General features: G+C 43.2%; 1 protein-coding gene and 1 long non-coding RNA gene across 2 annotated transcripts in view; one reads left to right on the forward strand and one right to left on the reverse strand.

The window, feature by feature from the left end:
* Rbpj (recombination signal binding protein for immunoglobulin kappa J region) overlaps positions 1 to 16,039 on the forward strand; it is a 204,098-nt gene that overhangs the window by 99,325 nt on the left and 88,734 nt on the right. The window lies entirely within an intron of this gene.
* Positions 5,983 to 6,916, reverse strand: LOC131921184 (uncharacterized). The gene is made up of 2 exons (XR_009381877.1): positions 6,809 to 6,916; positions 5,983 to 6,206 (listed from the first exon to the last, which is right to left on the reverse strand). It is a non-coding gene; the product is annotated as an uncharacterized LOC131921184 (long non-coding RNA).

The raw sequence follows: 16,039 nt of genomic DNA on the forward strand, positions 1-16,039 counted from the left end.
ATACTATAGTGACTACAAATGTTCCTATTTATTTTGGAATCTCCTTTGTTCAGAATAGAATTCTAAATGAAAAACATAAATACTGGCAGCTTTTATTTCTGTCTGAGGCCAGTTGGTCCTCTTCCAAGGATGTAGGCAGATAGTAAAGAAAAGAGTCCTTCATTAAAAAACAAAACAAAACGGAAGACATCCCCTTGAATCCAGTTTATTTGTCTTGAGCAAATATGTATTTGCTTATAATGCTTTGCTTTCTGCTGATTACTTCTATGTTGATAATATATGGTTGAGGCGTGTTGCAGAGAAGATAATGAGTGCATATGGAAAAAGCAAAAAACGAATGTGAATCTTTCTGGAATAATCCAGAGTCCAGGAGCAATCAGAGTTGAAGAAGCTAATGAAGAGAGGCATTATATTCTAATTCTTGTCTGGGCTGTGGGTTAATGTACTGCTAAAAGACTTGTTTAACATGACCTTTGAAAAAATGATTTATTTTTTCACAATTTCACTCATGTGTATAATATACTTTGATCAAACACCTACATTAACCTTTCTTATTTCCTTCTCCCCTGAGCCCCTCGGCTTCCCAACAAACCTCTCTCCTAATTTGCTGCCTTTCTGTTTTGTGTCCCGCTGTATTTAATCAAGGCGGCTTGAGGAGTTGAGCATGGGGTTATTTACTAGAGCAAGGGCTACTTACCAGTGACTGCACCAAGAAGTCCTGGTCTCCTAGCAACCATTAAACTGCTAATGAGCCCTGCCCTCCATCCACGATAGAACGTTGATGGACCCGGTCTTGTGCAGTAACAACTGCTATCCTGAGTTCATATTTGCAAAATCCCTGTCTTGTCCAGAAGACAGTTTCACAGCCTTCCCCCTCGGGCCTTTACCTTCTCTCCACCCCTTCTTCTGCGATATTCCCTGAACCTTGGATGCATTGATACTGATGTTCCATTTAGGGCTGAGCACTCAATAGCCATTTATTCTCAGCACTTTGACCAGTGGAACACAGGACAACTACCAGCTACAGTTATGAGTCTTTGCGTTAAAACTGTCACCCATTGCACACAGGAGCTTCTCTGACCAAGGCTGAGAACAGCACTGATCTATGGCTCACCACTCCCAACACACACACACACACACACACACACACACACACACTACACACACACACACACAACACACACACTCATACACACACACCACACACACACACAATACACACCACACACACACAATACATACACACACATACACACACACATACACACACACATACACACACACACCACACACACACACATACACACAACACACACAATACATACACACACATACACACACACATACACACACACACCACACACACACACATACACACAACACACACACACAACACACACACACACAGAATTATGAACGGGGCTTTTCACTACCTGTAGAACTACTGCAAATGTCACAGAAGCCATTGAAGGATGTTGTGGCGAAGTTGTCATTTAAACATAAGAAGTACTTTTAGCTCCTGTCCCGGCTTCCGGACTGGAAGTTGCAGTTCAATAGCAGTGTTCTTGGATTTGACATATTTTTTAAAATGCACCGAGAGAGAATTAAGAACTGCAACTGGGGTGGGGAATATATTCTGAAGAATTGCATGAATTGAATAGTTGCTGACAAGACAAACTGGCTACGATCCTCCATTCTGAGGAAAGAGATGGTAGACCAGCATATAGGTACTCCTCCTACATCTATCGCTGGAAGTTCTGTGCTTTTTTCATTTGGTTGGTTTGGTTTGGTTTGGTTTTTTTGAGAGAGGGTTTCTCTGTGTAGCTCTGGCTACCCTGAAACTCTGTAGACCAGGCTGGAGATCCACCTGCATCTGACTCCTGAGTGGAGGGATCAAAGTCACGCACCACAACTGCCTGCCTTGCTTTGTTTGTTTTTTAAGGTTTTTTTGTTTGTTTGTTTTTGTTTTTTCTTTTTGGTTTTGGTTTTTCCTAGCCTCGTTGAGAGAAAATTGGCAATTTGTACAATTTTAATGTGTACAATTCGATGGTTTGTTGTGCATGTATATTGTGAAATGAATACCATAGTAAATTAGTTAAGAAATCTGTCACCTCACAGTCACTTTTTCTGTGGCGCTGAAGACAACTTCTTTCTACGCTCTTAGCAAATTTCAAGTGCCCGTCACAGTATGCTGAGCTATGGTTACCATGCTATACCTTATGCCTCAAAAACTTGCTCGTTTTCTTTTCTGTTTGTTTTGGTTTTTGCTTTATCTTTTGAGATTGTCATTTTTTTTCTGGAGATAGGGTTTCTCTATGTACTCCTGGCTGGCCTGGAACTCATGCTGTAGACCAGGCTGGCTTTGAATTCACAGAGATCGGCCTGCCTCTGCCTCCTAAGTGCTAGGATTAAATGCATGCACCACCACTACCAGGCTAAATTGTAATTTAATTAAAACATTTCCCCATTCCTTTCATTCCTCCATACCCTCCTATATAGACCCCCCATCTACCCATTCCCACTTCACCCCCTCCCCCCCCCTTCAAATTCATGGTTCCTTTTTCATTAATTCTTGTTTGTTGTCTAAGTGAAAGTGTATATCTTTGGTAGCATCTCTCCAAAGCCCTCAGTCTTTCCACCACTGTTTCACCTTCTCTTTCTCTGAGTCCAACCTTTTAGATTCCCTAAGAAAATGCCGGTTGGACAGTATTTGCTTTCCTCTACCTGTATCATTTATTTATTATTATTGTTTTGGATATAGGGTCACATGTAGTATAGGCGGAACTCCTGATTCTCCTGCCTCCATCTCCAGAGTGTTGGGATTACAGGTGTGTGCCACCATTCACTTAGTATAATGCTTTCAAGGTTCATCTTTGTTATTTCTTTTTTTGTTTGTTTGTGTTGAGATAGTGTTTCTCTGTGTAGCCCTGGCTGTCATGGAATTAGCTTTGTAGCCCAGGCTGGTCTCAAACTCACAGAGAACTGCCTGCCTCTGTCTCCTGAATGCTGGGATTAAAGGCGTGTGCCACCACCGCCCGGCCATCTTTGTTATTTCAAATATTAGGATCTACTGATTGTATTGTTTGTTAGGGTTTGTTTGTTTATGTTTTGTTTGTTTTTGATACAGGGTCTCACTCTGTGTCCCAGTCTCATATGGAACTTACTATGTAGCTCATGCTGGCCTGGAGCTTAGAATAATGCTTTTACGCCGGGCAGTGGTGGCGCCCGCCTTTAATCCCAGCACTCGGGAGGCAGAGCCAGGCAGATCTCTGTGAGTTCGAGGCCAGCCTGGGCTACCAAGTGAGTTCCAGGAAAGGCGCAAAGCTACACAGAGAAACCCTGTCTCAAAAAACCAAAAAAAAAAAAAAAAAGAATAATGCTTTTACCTCTGCCTCCTAAGTGCTGGGATTACAGGCGTGAGCCCCTCATGTCCTGACTTTTATAGAAAAATAAAATTCTACTGTGTGCGCCATCTTTCTCTATATATGAAGACTGATATAGTAAGATAGACAGAGAAATGGTGTACAGCTGTTTGGTTTGGGGTGTGTGTGTGAATATTGTTGTTGGTTGATCCCAGGGTGCCACGTATACTAGGTAAGCTCTCGCCCACCAGCTACATCCCACTCCATATGGCATAACTGCTTCCTGTAATCTTCCACATCACCATTCGTGTGTGGACTATACAGCAGTGAACGCAGACGAGCAGCTGCCTCTTTGAGATGTTGGTTTTCTTCCCTCAGAATCCGCAGTCAGGAATGGGGAGGCTGCACACTGCACCTTTGAATATGCATCTGGATATCTGGTGGGATTGGAGCATAAGGTACAAGGAGGGGAGTGAACGAGAGACCTAGGCTGAAGAGGTGGCCAGGAACCATGCCTTGAAGGGCCTCACAAGTCTGTTAAGGTCTTCTGCAGGGGCCCTCAGGCACCTGTCAGGTCTGAACAGTCAGTCTCCTGTCTTCCCCGGCCACAGATGCCCAGGCTGCTCAGTCTCTGCTTAGCCAGCTGTCATGATCCACCCTATCTCTGGCATCTGGAAATGTGCCCTAGGGTCCTAGCCTCTTTGTTTTTTTTTTCCGGGACAGAAACAGAAGGGAAGGGAGATTCTTATCTGTTGAGCTCCTTTGGTGGAGAAAGGAATCACCACCGCTAAGAACGTCTCTCCCTCTTCCAAGCTTCTTCTGGGGCTGGTGGCCCAGGCAGTGTATCTCCTTGGAGGTCATGACAACCATAAACTCTAATTCCCTATTGGTGCAGCCACATTCATTGTCAAACCTGGAAATGTGTTTGAGATAGTTTTTATTAAGGGCAATGCTGGTCCCAACATCCAAAGCAGACGAGTGAATGTCACTGCCGGGTTCTCAGGGCACAACTGGTTCTCAGTCTAGACTAGGGTGCCCTTTAGGAGACCTTTCCATGCTGTCTGTACTACCTTTTTTCTGTTTTCCCCAAACGGATTTATTTTTATTTCATGTGCATATGAGTCTCGCCTGTATGTATGGGCATCACATGCATGCCTAGTGCTCAAGGAAGCCAGGAGAGGGCATCCGATTTCCTGGAACTGTAGCTACAGATGGTTGTGATTGGGTGCTGGGAACCGAACCCAGGTCCCCTGGCAGAGCAGCCAGTGCTCTTAACTTCTAAGCCACCACTCCTGCCACTCCACTACCTTCTTTGGAAGCTTTGTCTGAATGTCAGGTCAGATCCACAACCGGCTCTTTTGGAGCAGACACATAATTAGCCATACTGATGAGTTTGCTGCTGAGCTCAGTTTACTGCCTAGCTCCCAGCCTAGTCCGTACCAGCAGCTATCAGGATAACACTCCAGTCATTTTCATTGTCATGGGGCCACCGGCAGTCTTCTAAGGGGCAGTGATATCTTAGACCATGGTTATGAATTCCTCCACAATGCCAAAATTATCATGGATGACTGGCTGGGAATGCTTAAGAAACTGGTGTTGCAAAATGCACCATTGTTGACCATGAGGAATTGATCACGACTTGTATTCATCTCAAATATGGACATCAGCAAAGGGGTAGAATGTTGGATCTTTGGCTCTGCACTTCCAAATGAGTGTAGCCTTCTCCATGGTAGTAAAAAATGCCAGTGAGATTCCCAACATATTCAGCACTTTCGACCTACCATTTGACAAAGGCAGAGTCTTCCTTCTTAAAAGATGCATATGATGTCACCCATTGATGACAACCTTCCTATTCTCAGCCTTGGCTGTGCCATTATACTCACGATGAGTGGAATCACACTAGAATAGTGTATCATGCAATGGAGATCAATTAAGGGTCACTGATGGCCACAATGTCCCCTTTGCTGTAGTCACAGCAGTGCTGGTAGTGACCAGCTCCCCTTCTGCACAAATCTGCTATTCTGAGCTTGGAAGAGAACTGCATGACAAGGGAAGATATGGCTGTCTGTCAAACATGGAGTGGTTGGTGATGAGGCATTTTAAAGAGATCATCCCAGATGTCCTGGCTAGCTGGGGGTAGTGACACACACCTGAAATCCCAGAACTAGGAAGTTAAAGTAGGAGAATTGTGAGTTTCGGGCTAATCTGGGCTACTAGTGAGATCCTGTTTCCAAAAGACTAAAAGAAAGAAGCGAAAACAGAGTGCCATGGAAGGTGGACTGTAGTAGACTAGAAGAAGAGAAGGGAAGGGTCAGAACCCCCTAGCAGGTCTACATCAAGTTGTGATGCTGTGGAGTGGAAGGGTCAGAACTCCCTAGCAGGTCTACATCAAGTTGTGATGCCGTGGAGTGAAGGGTCAGAACTCCCTAGCAGGTCTACACTCGAGTTGTGATGCCGTGGAGTGGAAGAGTCAGAACCCCCTAGCAGGTCTACATCAAGTTGTGATGCTGTGGAGTGGAAGGGTCAGAACCCCCTAGCAGGTCTACACTCGAATTGTGATGCTGTAGAGTTGCCCACAGTGTGAAACAGAGGTACGGTAAAATTACATAACGCCAGTAGCTCATTTCACTGCTGCCATGCTTATCTGACAAGGATAATTGAGAAAATGGGTTCTTCCCACTTAGACCCATTATCAGAGCGCCTGAATTAATGAGCCCAGTAACTCCAGAAAGACAAATGGAGACGGTGCTCCTTCCTTCACGGAGGTCTTTTCTTCGGCTGTGTTGAAAGCTGAGTTTACAGGAACTGTTTGAACCCCAGAATTGACAGTTTCAGTAACTCCACCTTTAGAACAGAAAATGTGAGTAATATTTAGCATAGTGCTCTCCCACTGTAGTTACAGGAACGCAAGGCTGTCACATCCTACCTACCTCCGTCTGTCAGTGCCATACTCCCCACCCCTCACCCCACCCTTTATTTATTTATTTATTTTTAACAGCATTAAGTAGTTGAGAGAAGACTTTAGCGTAAAACTCCGCTGTTGAAGCCTGGAGTTGTGGATGATGTTCTTATTTTGGGGGCTGTATTAAGCTCAAAACTAGTCAATAGTTTAGCAAAGAAGGGCCGTATTCCTTTACTAAAGGCTTTAAGGAGGCTTGTCATAGATGAACAGCTAAATATCTCCATCGGATAGCAAATGGTTTTTAAAAATGTTTTTATCCTGTTGTTTTTTTTTTTTCCCCCAAGTAGAGTATTTTCTTTTGTACCTAAGATACACTTGGTATTTGCAGTTGGATCCCTACCACACCCTCTCTGATGATCAAGGTCAACAATAAAATAACCCCTTAGTTCAGAGGCTGTAACTCATTCTGTTAACAAGAAACAGCCATTGAAAAGAGCCCTGGTGCCTCCCAGATTGGGTTGTTATTCAGGCAGAGACTCTCAACTGTGATCGCTCTCTTGGCGGACTCCACAGCCCGAATGTAAGATGTGTTCTGTGGGCAACCATCTGCTTATTTTCTTTCCTAGACGAGTGGTTAGCCCACGTTGGATATCCTGTGTTTATGGAATTCCAGAAAGGCTATGTCATAGAAATCGCTGGCGTGCGCGTGCGAACGTGCGTTACGATTTATGGAGAGACCGTAAACGGAAACAGCTTGCGGAGAAATCCACCCGCTGGTGGTGCCCGAGGTGTTCTCCGAAGATGCTGGCCTTCATTCATTCCCAAGTGCTTTATCGGCTGTCTACTTCTGAAGTAGCAGAAAGTAAACAATAGGGCCAAGTGTCAGAGGCTGAGGAGCCGAGGTAGGAAAATCAGGAAAGCCAGACACTCCCAATTTCTTCTCTATCATTCGTAACGTTAAAAAACAATCCTGAAGCTGCAATTAAACACAAGAAACCCTAATTTATATTTAAAAGTTCACTGTTTCCCATAAAATCTCAGAGGGTTCCCAAATTAGCATCAGCTTAAAAAATAAACAAAGACCACAAGGGAAAAGTCTAGAATTTAATAGAAAGAAAGAGTCTTTATAAAAGCTTTTAGACTTTTAATTTTTTTTTTAACTTTTAAAAAAGTTATGTTCCACTGTTCATTTCAATGAACTTGACTTTGTGTGAGGAGGGAAACATAGTCTTCGAGTTCCAGGGTTTTGTCTGTGATTTTAACATCACCATTCACACGAGTACTAAAGAAACTATTTGTTCTGGTTTCCATAAACGCGCTTAATGCCTTAATTCACCTGAACCAACAACTGACTGCTACAGGCCGTTTTGAAACAACTTTCCCTAGTTATTAAAGGTAGCATGTGCTTCTCATATTCCTTCAAATGCTGATCCTTGAAACAAAAACAAAAACATACCTTTCTCCTGTGTTCCATTCACTGTTCACTGTTGTAATGTAAGCAGGGCCTCTTTGGGGGAAAAAATGCAAAATGAAGTTTAACCCACAATTGAGTCTTACATCCTGTGGTCTTGGAATTTTAAATTTTCATTCAAAACACACATTATAAACAAACTCTCCCAAATGACCATCTAGAGAAGAATGTGGCAGAAATCCAGAAACAATTGTAATATTTGGACCAAGCATGAGCACAAATAGCCAGGGTGTATTTTCATGGGGGGATTATGGTTTGCTGTTTCACAAACCCTACAGGGGATTTGTAGATGGGCAGAGCTAAATTCCATGTCGGTTGAGTGTCTCCAGAAGAAAACAACCCCTTGACAGTCAGTAAAGAAGAGCTCATAAAAGGGTCCTCTCTGTTTGTTGGAAGCCATGCTGGGGATTGAAATGCCAGTTAAAACCCCCGCCACCACCACTGAGCCATGTTCCAAACACCCCAATAGTCTCTTTAAACAACTCATATCTACAAACATGGGAGGAAACTTCCCGGGCAATAAATGCCTATCAGCTCAAGGTCAAAGCCTTGCAGCTAACACCCCATCTTTAGCATAACAGTGGAGACCCGATTCAGGGGAGGAAGGGTGTTGGAGAAAAGACCACAGAACATCCAGCTCTCTAGGCCGGGACACCAGTCCTGTCATTGAGAGCCCATCTAGCAGGATTCAGGAGGGCGGGTGCTGAAGATGATTTCTAGGAAGATGAAGTCCATGCTGTGTAGCAAGGTCAGGTAAAAGGTGGGAAGAGGAAGCTGCAGAGAACCTCTTCAGTGTGCACACTGCCCTATGGGAACAGGTCATCTCTACCCTAGAAGAGGATTGAAAAGGAAAGTGGCACTAAAATCCTTACACACAAGCACACGCACACACACACACACACACACACACACACACACACACACACGGCAGCATGAGAGGGATGCGCAGGTGAGAAGTCAGAATCATTTCACGGCCCTACCTCCTTACCTCCCTAGCAAAGTTTAACATGATGATACCTGGTTGATTTCTCATTTCGGCCCTCAGTAAATTTTAATGGTCTGTGAATTCATCTGTTCTTTAAGATTTGTTTAGAAGAACAGCATTCTCTAGAGATCCACCCCAAATCTCATGCCTAGTTTTAATAGTATCAGCACTCAGACTAGCTCTACAGGAACTGACAGGATCCTCTACTCTGTAATCAACTGCCTGCGAGTCGGTCTTCCCACCTCCATAACGTTTCAGTTTCGATTTTCGTATATGATTCTGAGAAGCCTGGGTGGACTAATATAGTATCATAGGCCGTTTGGGTTTTTAATCATCGTGAAAATGCATCATATCACCAGGAGAGACAAAGGAAAATAGAGGTTCTTCTTAGGAGCCCTGTGAAGCTCGCCAGGCACAAGCAGGAAACAGTGAGCGGCTTCTCAGAAGACAGAGCCAAGGCTGCTTTAGAATGGTACTCATCATGAAAATGATAATTATCTCTGAGTATTAGCACTGATAATGTGTGACCTTTGAGGCAAAATGGAGTGGGGCTTCAGGACAATCGCGTTTGAACCAGGGTGAGGCAATTCTGCCCAAACTCCTTCACACATCTAACTCCTTGTACTGTATCTCCTTTTTTTTTTTTTGGTTTGGTTTTTCGAGACAGGCTTTCTCTGTGTAGCTTTGGAGCATGTTCTGGAACTCGCTCTGTAGCCCAGGCTGGCCTCAAACTCACAGAGATGTGCCTCTGTTTAAATTAAAGGCGTGTGCCACCACCACCCGGCTGTACTTATCTCTCAATTCATTTTTATGTAGGTTATTTAATGCAAAGGCAGGGTTTGGGAAGCAGCGGAAATGGCATAAAAGGGTTTGGGGCTCAGGGAAAAGATGGTTTCAAATTGAGTGTCTCTCTGTCTCTGTCCTTCCCTCTCCCCTCTCCCCTCTCTCCTTTCTGAAGTCCTGGAGCTTGAACCCAGGACCTTACCTCATGTCAAGGAGCTAGCTCTGCACAGATCCGTTATACATCTCCAGCCATGATTTTGTCAGCCTCTGACCTGGGTATCCTGGGGCAAATCAGTTGAATTTTGGATTCTCATTTCAAACAGGGATCAGAAGCATCCCACTGGCAGAGCAGGGGGTGGGTGCTCATTCAAAGGAGTCTGTATTGCAAATGCTAATGATGGGTATTGAGGGACGCGGCATTTCTTTCCTTTTCCCACATAGCTTTCACCAAAGAACAGTAGAAATGTCTGAATCTCTACTTCTGAAAGGGTCCGGTATCTACTGAGTGCTGGAGTTGGCTGGGTGAACGGGAAACTGAGGGCTATTGTCTTCTGCTTGTGCATTTGACAACCTTCCTGTTGGAATTCAAACTTAAAGCACTTTGGTCATCTTACCTGAGTCAAATTCACTATTTAGGTAAAAGAAATTGTGATGAGGAAGCCCAGTGGCCCGTGTGAAGTGAGTTTCCCTCTCTCCCTAGCATTTACCACTGCTGTTTAATTTCTTTCAAGGCTTTTATCACCACTGAAAACCCCTTACATACACTGCTCTTGATTTTCTGTCTTCATATTTGAATTCTTAATGCAAGCACCCCAAAGACAGCCTCACCTCCGGTTCAGCCCTGTCTCCCCAGTTCCTGCCTGGCTCATGGTAGATATTCAGCAAATATTATTTTTGAGTTAATGAATGGCAGGGGAAAGTTCAATAAGATGAAAGGGAGGTAAGCTGAATGAAGCCATAAGGTTCTTGAATGAGGTGCATATTTGGTAAAACGGCCTGATGGTAAATTCAGAAAGTTGTTCTGAGATAAAGGGAGTTTATCTGGCCTGTGGTCCTAGGCAGATATCTTCACCACAAACTTTAAAGAAATTCACCCTAAAACATCCAGACAGAAAGAGATCACTGATCTGCTGACTGCTTTGCACCAGACAAGTGAGCTTAGTATATAGCCTAACTTACAGATTATCTCAGAAGTTAAGGCTTGTAAACAAAGTTCCCATCAGGCGCCAACTAAAATCTGGCCCTTCCTCCCTGCCTCACAATCTTCTGTTGGGGTAAATCTCACGGCTAAAACAGCATCATTATATTTTTCGTGTGTGTGTGTGTGTGTGTGTGTGTGTGTGTGTGTGTGTGTGTGTGTGTGTTTCTCCTTCAGATTCTTTGATTGCTATAAGTGAAAGTTGTTCTGGGACTGATTGCTAGAAATCAAAATTGCTTACAATCCTGGAAGCAGGGCATGGTGACGAATGCCTTTAATCCCAACATGGGAGGCAGAGGCAGGCGAATCTCTGAGTTCAAGGCCAGCCTGATCTATAAACCCTGTCTTAAAAAACCAAAACCAAACCAAACCAACCAAACAAACAAACAAACAGACTATTCCTGGAATGGTACTCGAAACTGATAATAGAATTTTTCCCCCCTGGCCAGAACATGGCCAGAGGGAATCCGCCTTTTCTGTGCATGGAATGTTGCCAGATAAAGAACAGTATTAAACTTTCATTTCAGCTGCTGGGAGATGCAGCTCAGTGGTGAAGTACTTGACCAACATGTGAGGTCCTAGGTTTAACACGTGGTTGTGAAATACATGCACGAATAAGTAAATTAATAATGTGAGACAAACAGCAAATAATTTTAGTGTAATTATTATCTCACACATGGGACAAATGTATACTATCAAGGAAAAATAATTTAAAATGGAATAACGTTGGTTCTGGGCACTTCAAATGAAGTTAAGAAGCCATTATTAACCAGACGCTAGAGACTCTTTCCTGCACATGAACCTTGGAGCTGGGCGATAGACAACCCCTCCTTGCATGCCAGTTGACCTCTGAAATGTGTTAGCCTCTGTAGACCACCTGCACAAGAAACTCCATCCCCAACCCTCAAAGACTAAGACCATATTCAAACTCTTTTTTATTTTTTTATTTTTGGGTTTTTTGAGACAGAGTTTCTCTGTGTAGCTTTGGAGCCTTTTCTGGAACTCACTCTGTAGCCCAGGCTGGCCTCGAACTCACAGCGATCCATCTGCCTCTGTCTCCCGAGTGCTGGGATTAAAGGTGTGCACCTCTACCTCCGGACTCAAACCTGTTTTTGGAGGCGGCTTAACTTCTGCCAGGACCAAACCCCAGCAAGTGATGCAGTCACCAGCCCCCTGACCGACAGGTGTAAGCTCCCCTACTACTTTGGAAAGCCTCATGTACGTTTTAAAGTAGGCTTGAATCTGTGTTTTCCTGGATTACAGCCCCAAATTATTCCCAAATCAAAAAAAAAAAAAATGTCTTTGATCTCAACTAGGCTGGTCTTGTTCTAGATTAAAAAAAAAAGAACAAAAACCTCACTACAGGTGAGCACATGATGTTACTGAAATTCAGATGTATGTACTTTTATTTGCTAAATCTAACAAATATGAAGATTCTCTTCTATACATTTAAATTTTTGTTCCATGCGCACAGATTGCCCATTTAAAATGTAATTGAGATTTAAAATAATAAAGTTTTGTTTTTTGGGTTTTTTTCCCTTGTAACCGTGGCATTGTTAGAAGCAATATTGTTATTGGACTGGAGCTCAGTGGAATGAGCTGAAGTCGAATAATTTAAAAAATAAGCATTAAAGGACTGAGTTTGCAAAGGTGACTTTTAAAGACATGTACCCGGGTGGAGGGTACAGCAAAGAGGAGAACGTTGGAAAACACACTTCCTGGAAAATTGTACTAAAGGAGCTCTCAGAGTCTTCTTTGGGCCTGGAGCCTCAAGAGAGGGAGACAAAGGTCTGGAATCCAGAACATTTAACTTCTAGGCAGAACCTTAAATGCACTGTTGACTCCTCTTCCCCTTCTTACCTTCCACATTTGAAAAACAACAGAGCTGCGTTTCCCATCCCATTTCTGATGTCATTCCTTTTTTGTTCCCTGATTCCCAGAAGCAGCGCTTCCAGGAGTAGCCTAGATGTGGTCTTCAAGGGAACATTAGCACAGACTGTGTAATTCCCCTTTGAATCACCCCTTCCCTGTCCTCTGGGCTATCATCAAAGGTGGGGAAGAGAAAAGGCATCTGTAGGCCACCCATTGAGCTATGGAGAAAGGCTAGAACAGCGTAGAAACTGGAGCTGTCTGGAACCATTTGTGAGAGTTTAGGAAACCTTACTTAATATCTCTGGGTCATAGTTTCCTTCCTTAATTTCTCTGAGACATAACTTCCTTAAAAAGGGGTGCAGAAGTCTTAGGGACAAAGAAGGAGCCACAAAGACCATGTCGATTAAAACTACTAGAATTAAGTGGGTGATTTATACTTCCACCCATTAATTTTTTCTCTCAAGATAAGCTGAGGAGATGGCTCCGTCGGTAATGTGCTTGCCATGAGAGCCTGAGGCCTTGAATTCTAACCCAAGCAGCCACATACAAAAGCCAGGTGCCATGGTGTGTGGCCCACACCTGTAATTCCAGGGCTGGGGAGGCAGAGAAGGAAGAATCCTGGGGTTTCATAACCGGCAGGTCTATCCAAATCAGTGAGCTCCGTGTTCAGTGAGAGACTGTCTCAGGAAATTACAGAGAGAATGATTGAGAGAGACGCCTGAAGTCGACCTCCAACTCCACCTGTACTGGCCTGAGCATGCACACACACAAATTTGATCATGCCACTTATGAGACGTTAAAGGACCTGCCTGGAAAACAATCTTGATTTGGGTGTGAGAAGTTTCTGGGTTTTCTGAGGAGTTCGTTTCAGTCCTACTTGGACATTTGTATCAGCACGCGTCTCACCAAGGCAAAGCTCGTGATGACATTGGAAATCATTTAATTGAATGATGTATAGCCATCCCCTCCCCCTCCTCTCCCTTCCTCTTTTTTGTTTGCTCGCTCTCTTAACAACTTTATTAAGATGTATAAGCCATATAATTGAATGATTTAAAGTGCATATTCAGGACTGGGCTATAGCTCATTTGGTAGAGTCTTCCCTTAGCATGCACAAAGCCCAAAGTTCAGTCCCAGCACTGCACAAACTGGGTGTGGTGGCACATGCTTCTAACCCCAGGGCTCTGAAGATGGAGGTAGGAGGATCAGGAGTTCAAGTCAGGTTCAGGCACATAGTGAGTTCCAGGCCCGCCTGGGATTCGTGAAACACTGTTTCGCAAGACAAAACCAACAAAAGTACACGTTCAGTGATTCTTAGTAAGTTCACACAGGTGTATACTTGTTGTGCCGGTCAATTTTCATTATTCCCTGGCTCCGCCTCAAGTTCTGTACCCTTTGGCAGTTAACATCTATATATACATCCCTCAGGTCTAAACAGTCAGTCTCCAGCCTCTATGTCATCTATATATACAGTCCTCAAGTCTAACCAGTCAGTCTCCAGTCTCTACATCATCTATATACATCTATATATACAGCCCTCAGGTCTAGCCAGCCAGTCTCCTGTCTCTATATCATCTATGTATACATCTGTATATACATCCCTCAGGTCTAGCTAGCCAGTCTCCAGCCTCTATCAATCTATTTTCTTTACAGACTTCTCTTTCTGGATATTAGAATCCTACTATACAGTATCTTCTTGTAATTTGCTTCTTACAATATAGGGTAGTTTTAGAAGTTTCTAACAACTATCAGTAATTTACTTTTTTTAATAGCTTAATTGTCTATTTCTGGACTTATCCCATTTTGTTTATGGGTTCATCAGTTGGTGTGCATTTTCAGTTTCACACTTGTAGATATGGCCAAGAACACTGCCACGAATCTCTATGCTTTTGTATGGACATATATTTTCTGTTTTCAGTTCTCCTTGGTTACATACCTGAGCGTGAACTCCATGAGTCATTCAGAAAGTCTGGGTTAGCCTTTTGAGGAACTGCCAGTGTTTTCAAAATGGCTGCATCACTTTACATCCCCATCAGCTGGGTATGGGGGTTTCAGTCCTTGTCAGTCTTTGGTCCTTGTCATTATCATTTTTCTTCGTTGCTTTCGCAGTAGGTACGAAGTGGATGTGGTTTTGATTTCTATCTCACTAATGGTGTTGCTGATGGCAGTGAACACTTTAAAAAATAATGTTTAATGGTCATTTGCATAGTTTTTGGAAGAACTTCTAGTCATGTCCTTTAGTTTTGAGGTGCTAGGAACTGAACCCAAGGCCTTGTACACACTAAACAAGGGTTCTATCACCAGTCACCCCCCTCCCCGCCCCTTCTTCTGTATAGGTATTAAACCTAGGGCTTCCTGCATGCTAGGCAAATACTCAACCAACTAAGCTATATCCCTGAGCTCCTTGTCCATTTTTAAAATGAGTTGTCTTTTAAAAGTGTGTGTGTGTGTGTGTGTGTGTGTGTGTGTGTGTGTGTGTGTGTACCACAGCACAAATGGAGAGGTCAGAGGACAGCTTGAGGGAGTCAGTTCACTTTTTCTACCAGGTGAGCACTGAAAATGAAGCTCAGCTCTTCAGGCTTGGTGGCCTCTACCTGCTGGGCTATCTCACCAGTCTGAGTTATTTGTCTTTTTATTTTTCAGTTTTAAGAACTTTTTACTAACTCACTCTGCTAGGCTCCTAGCAAATGAATGATTTGCAAATATCTTCCTTCATTCCATGCGTTGTGTTTTCACTTTCTATTTATTTTTGAGTTTATTCTGTGTGTCGTATATGCACATGTGTGGGTGCACTAGCATGTGAAGCTCAGAGAATGTCACGTGTCTTCTTCAGTCTTGCTCCAGCTTTTTTTCTTAATGTGTAACTAAAAATGTTGACACATTTATTTTGTGCTGGCATAGTATTTAGAGTAAACATTGAATAAGCAACACTGGTATTATTTTGGCATACTGTAAATCTGAAGGTTTTTAAAATTCATTTTTTATTATAATTTTATTGAAATTATAGTATAATCACATCATTTCCCCCTTCTCTTTCCTCCCTCCAACACCTCCCATTTACTCTTCTCTCTCTAAATTCACAGCCACTTCTTCTGTTATTACCCAGACACTCACAGACAAACACACAGACATACACATTTCTAGATACATAAAGACAACCTGTTCAGTCTATATATTTGTATGCATATAATTTCGGAACTGACCACTTGGTATTAAATAACCAGTGTGAAGAAGGCTCTTCCCTGGGGAAGACTGTTTCTCCCCCTCTCAGCATTCCTTAGTTTTCTGTAGTTCTTTGTCTAGGGTCGAGGCCTCATGAGCTTTCCCCCTTCCATGTTAACATGTCTGTTAGCATCATCCTTCTTCATGTCTTGTTTAAGCAGTCATGCTGATGAAACCTCATGAGCGGAGCTTCCACCTTATTTTTTGGACAGGCTTTCAATTGGAGCTTGCTATTTTCAGCTAGACT

Source organism: Peromyscus eremicus, chromosome 10 (genome assembly GCF_949786415.1).
Source record: "Peromyscus eremicus chromosome 10, PerEre_H2_v1, whole genome shotgun sequence".
NCBI classification, from domain to species: domain Eukaryota; kingdom Metazoa; phylum Chordata; class Mammalia; order Rodentia; family Cricetidae; genus Peromyscus; species Peromyscus eremicus.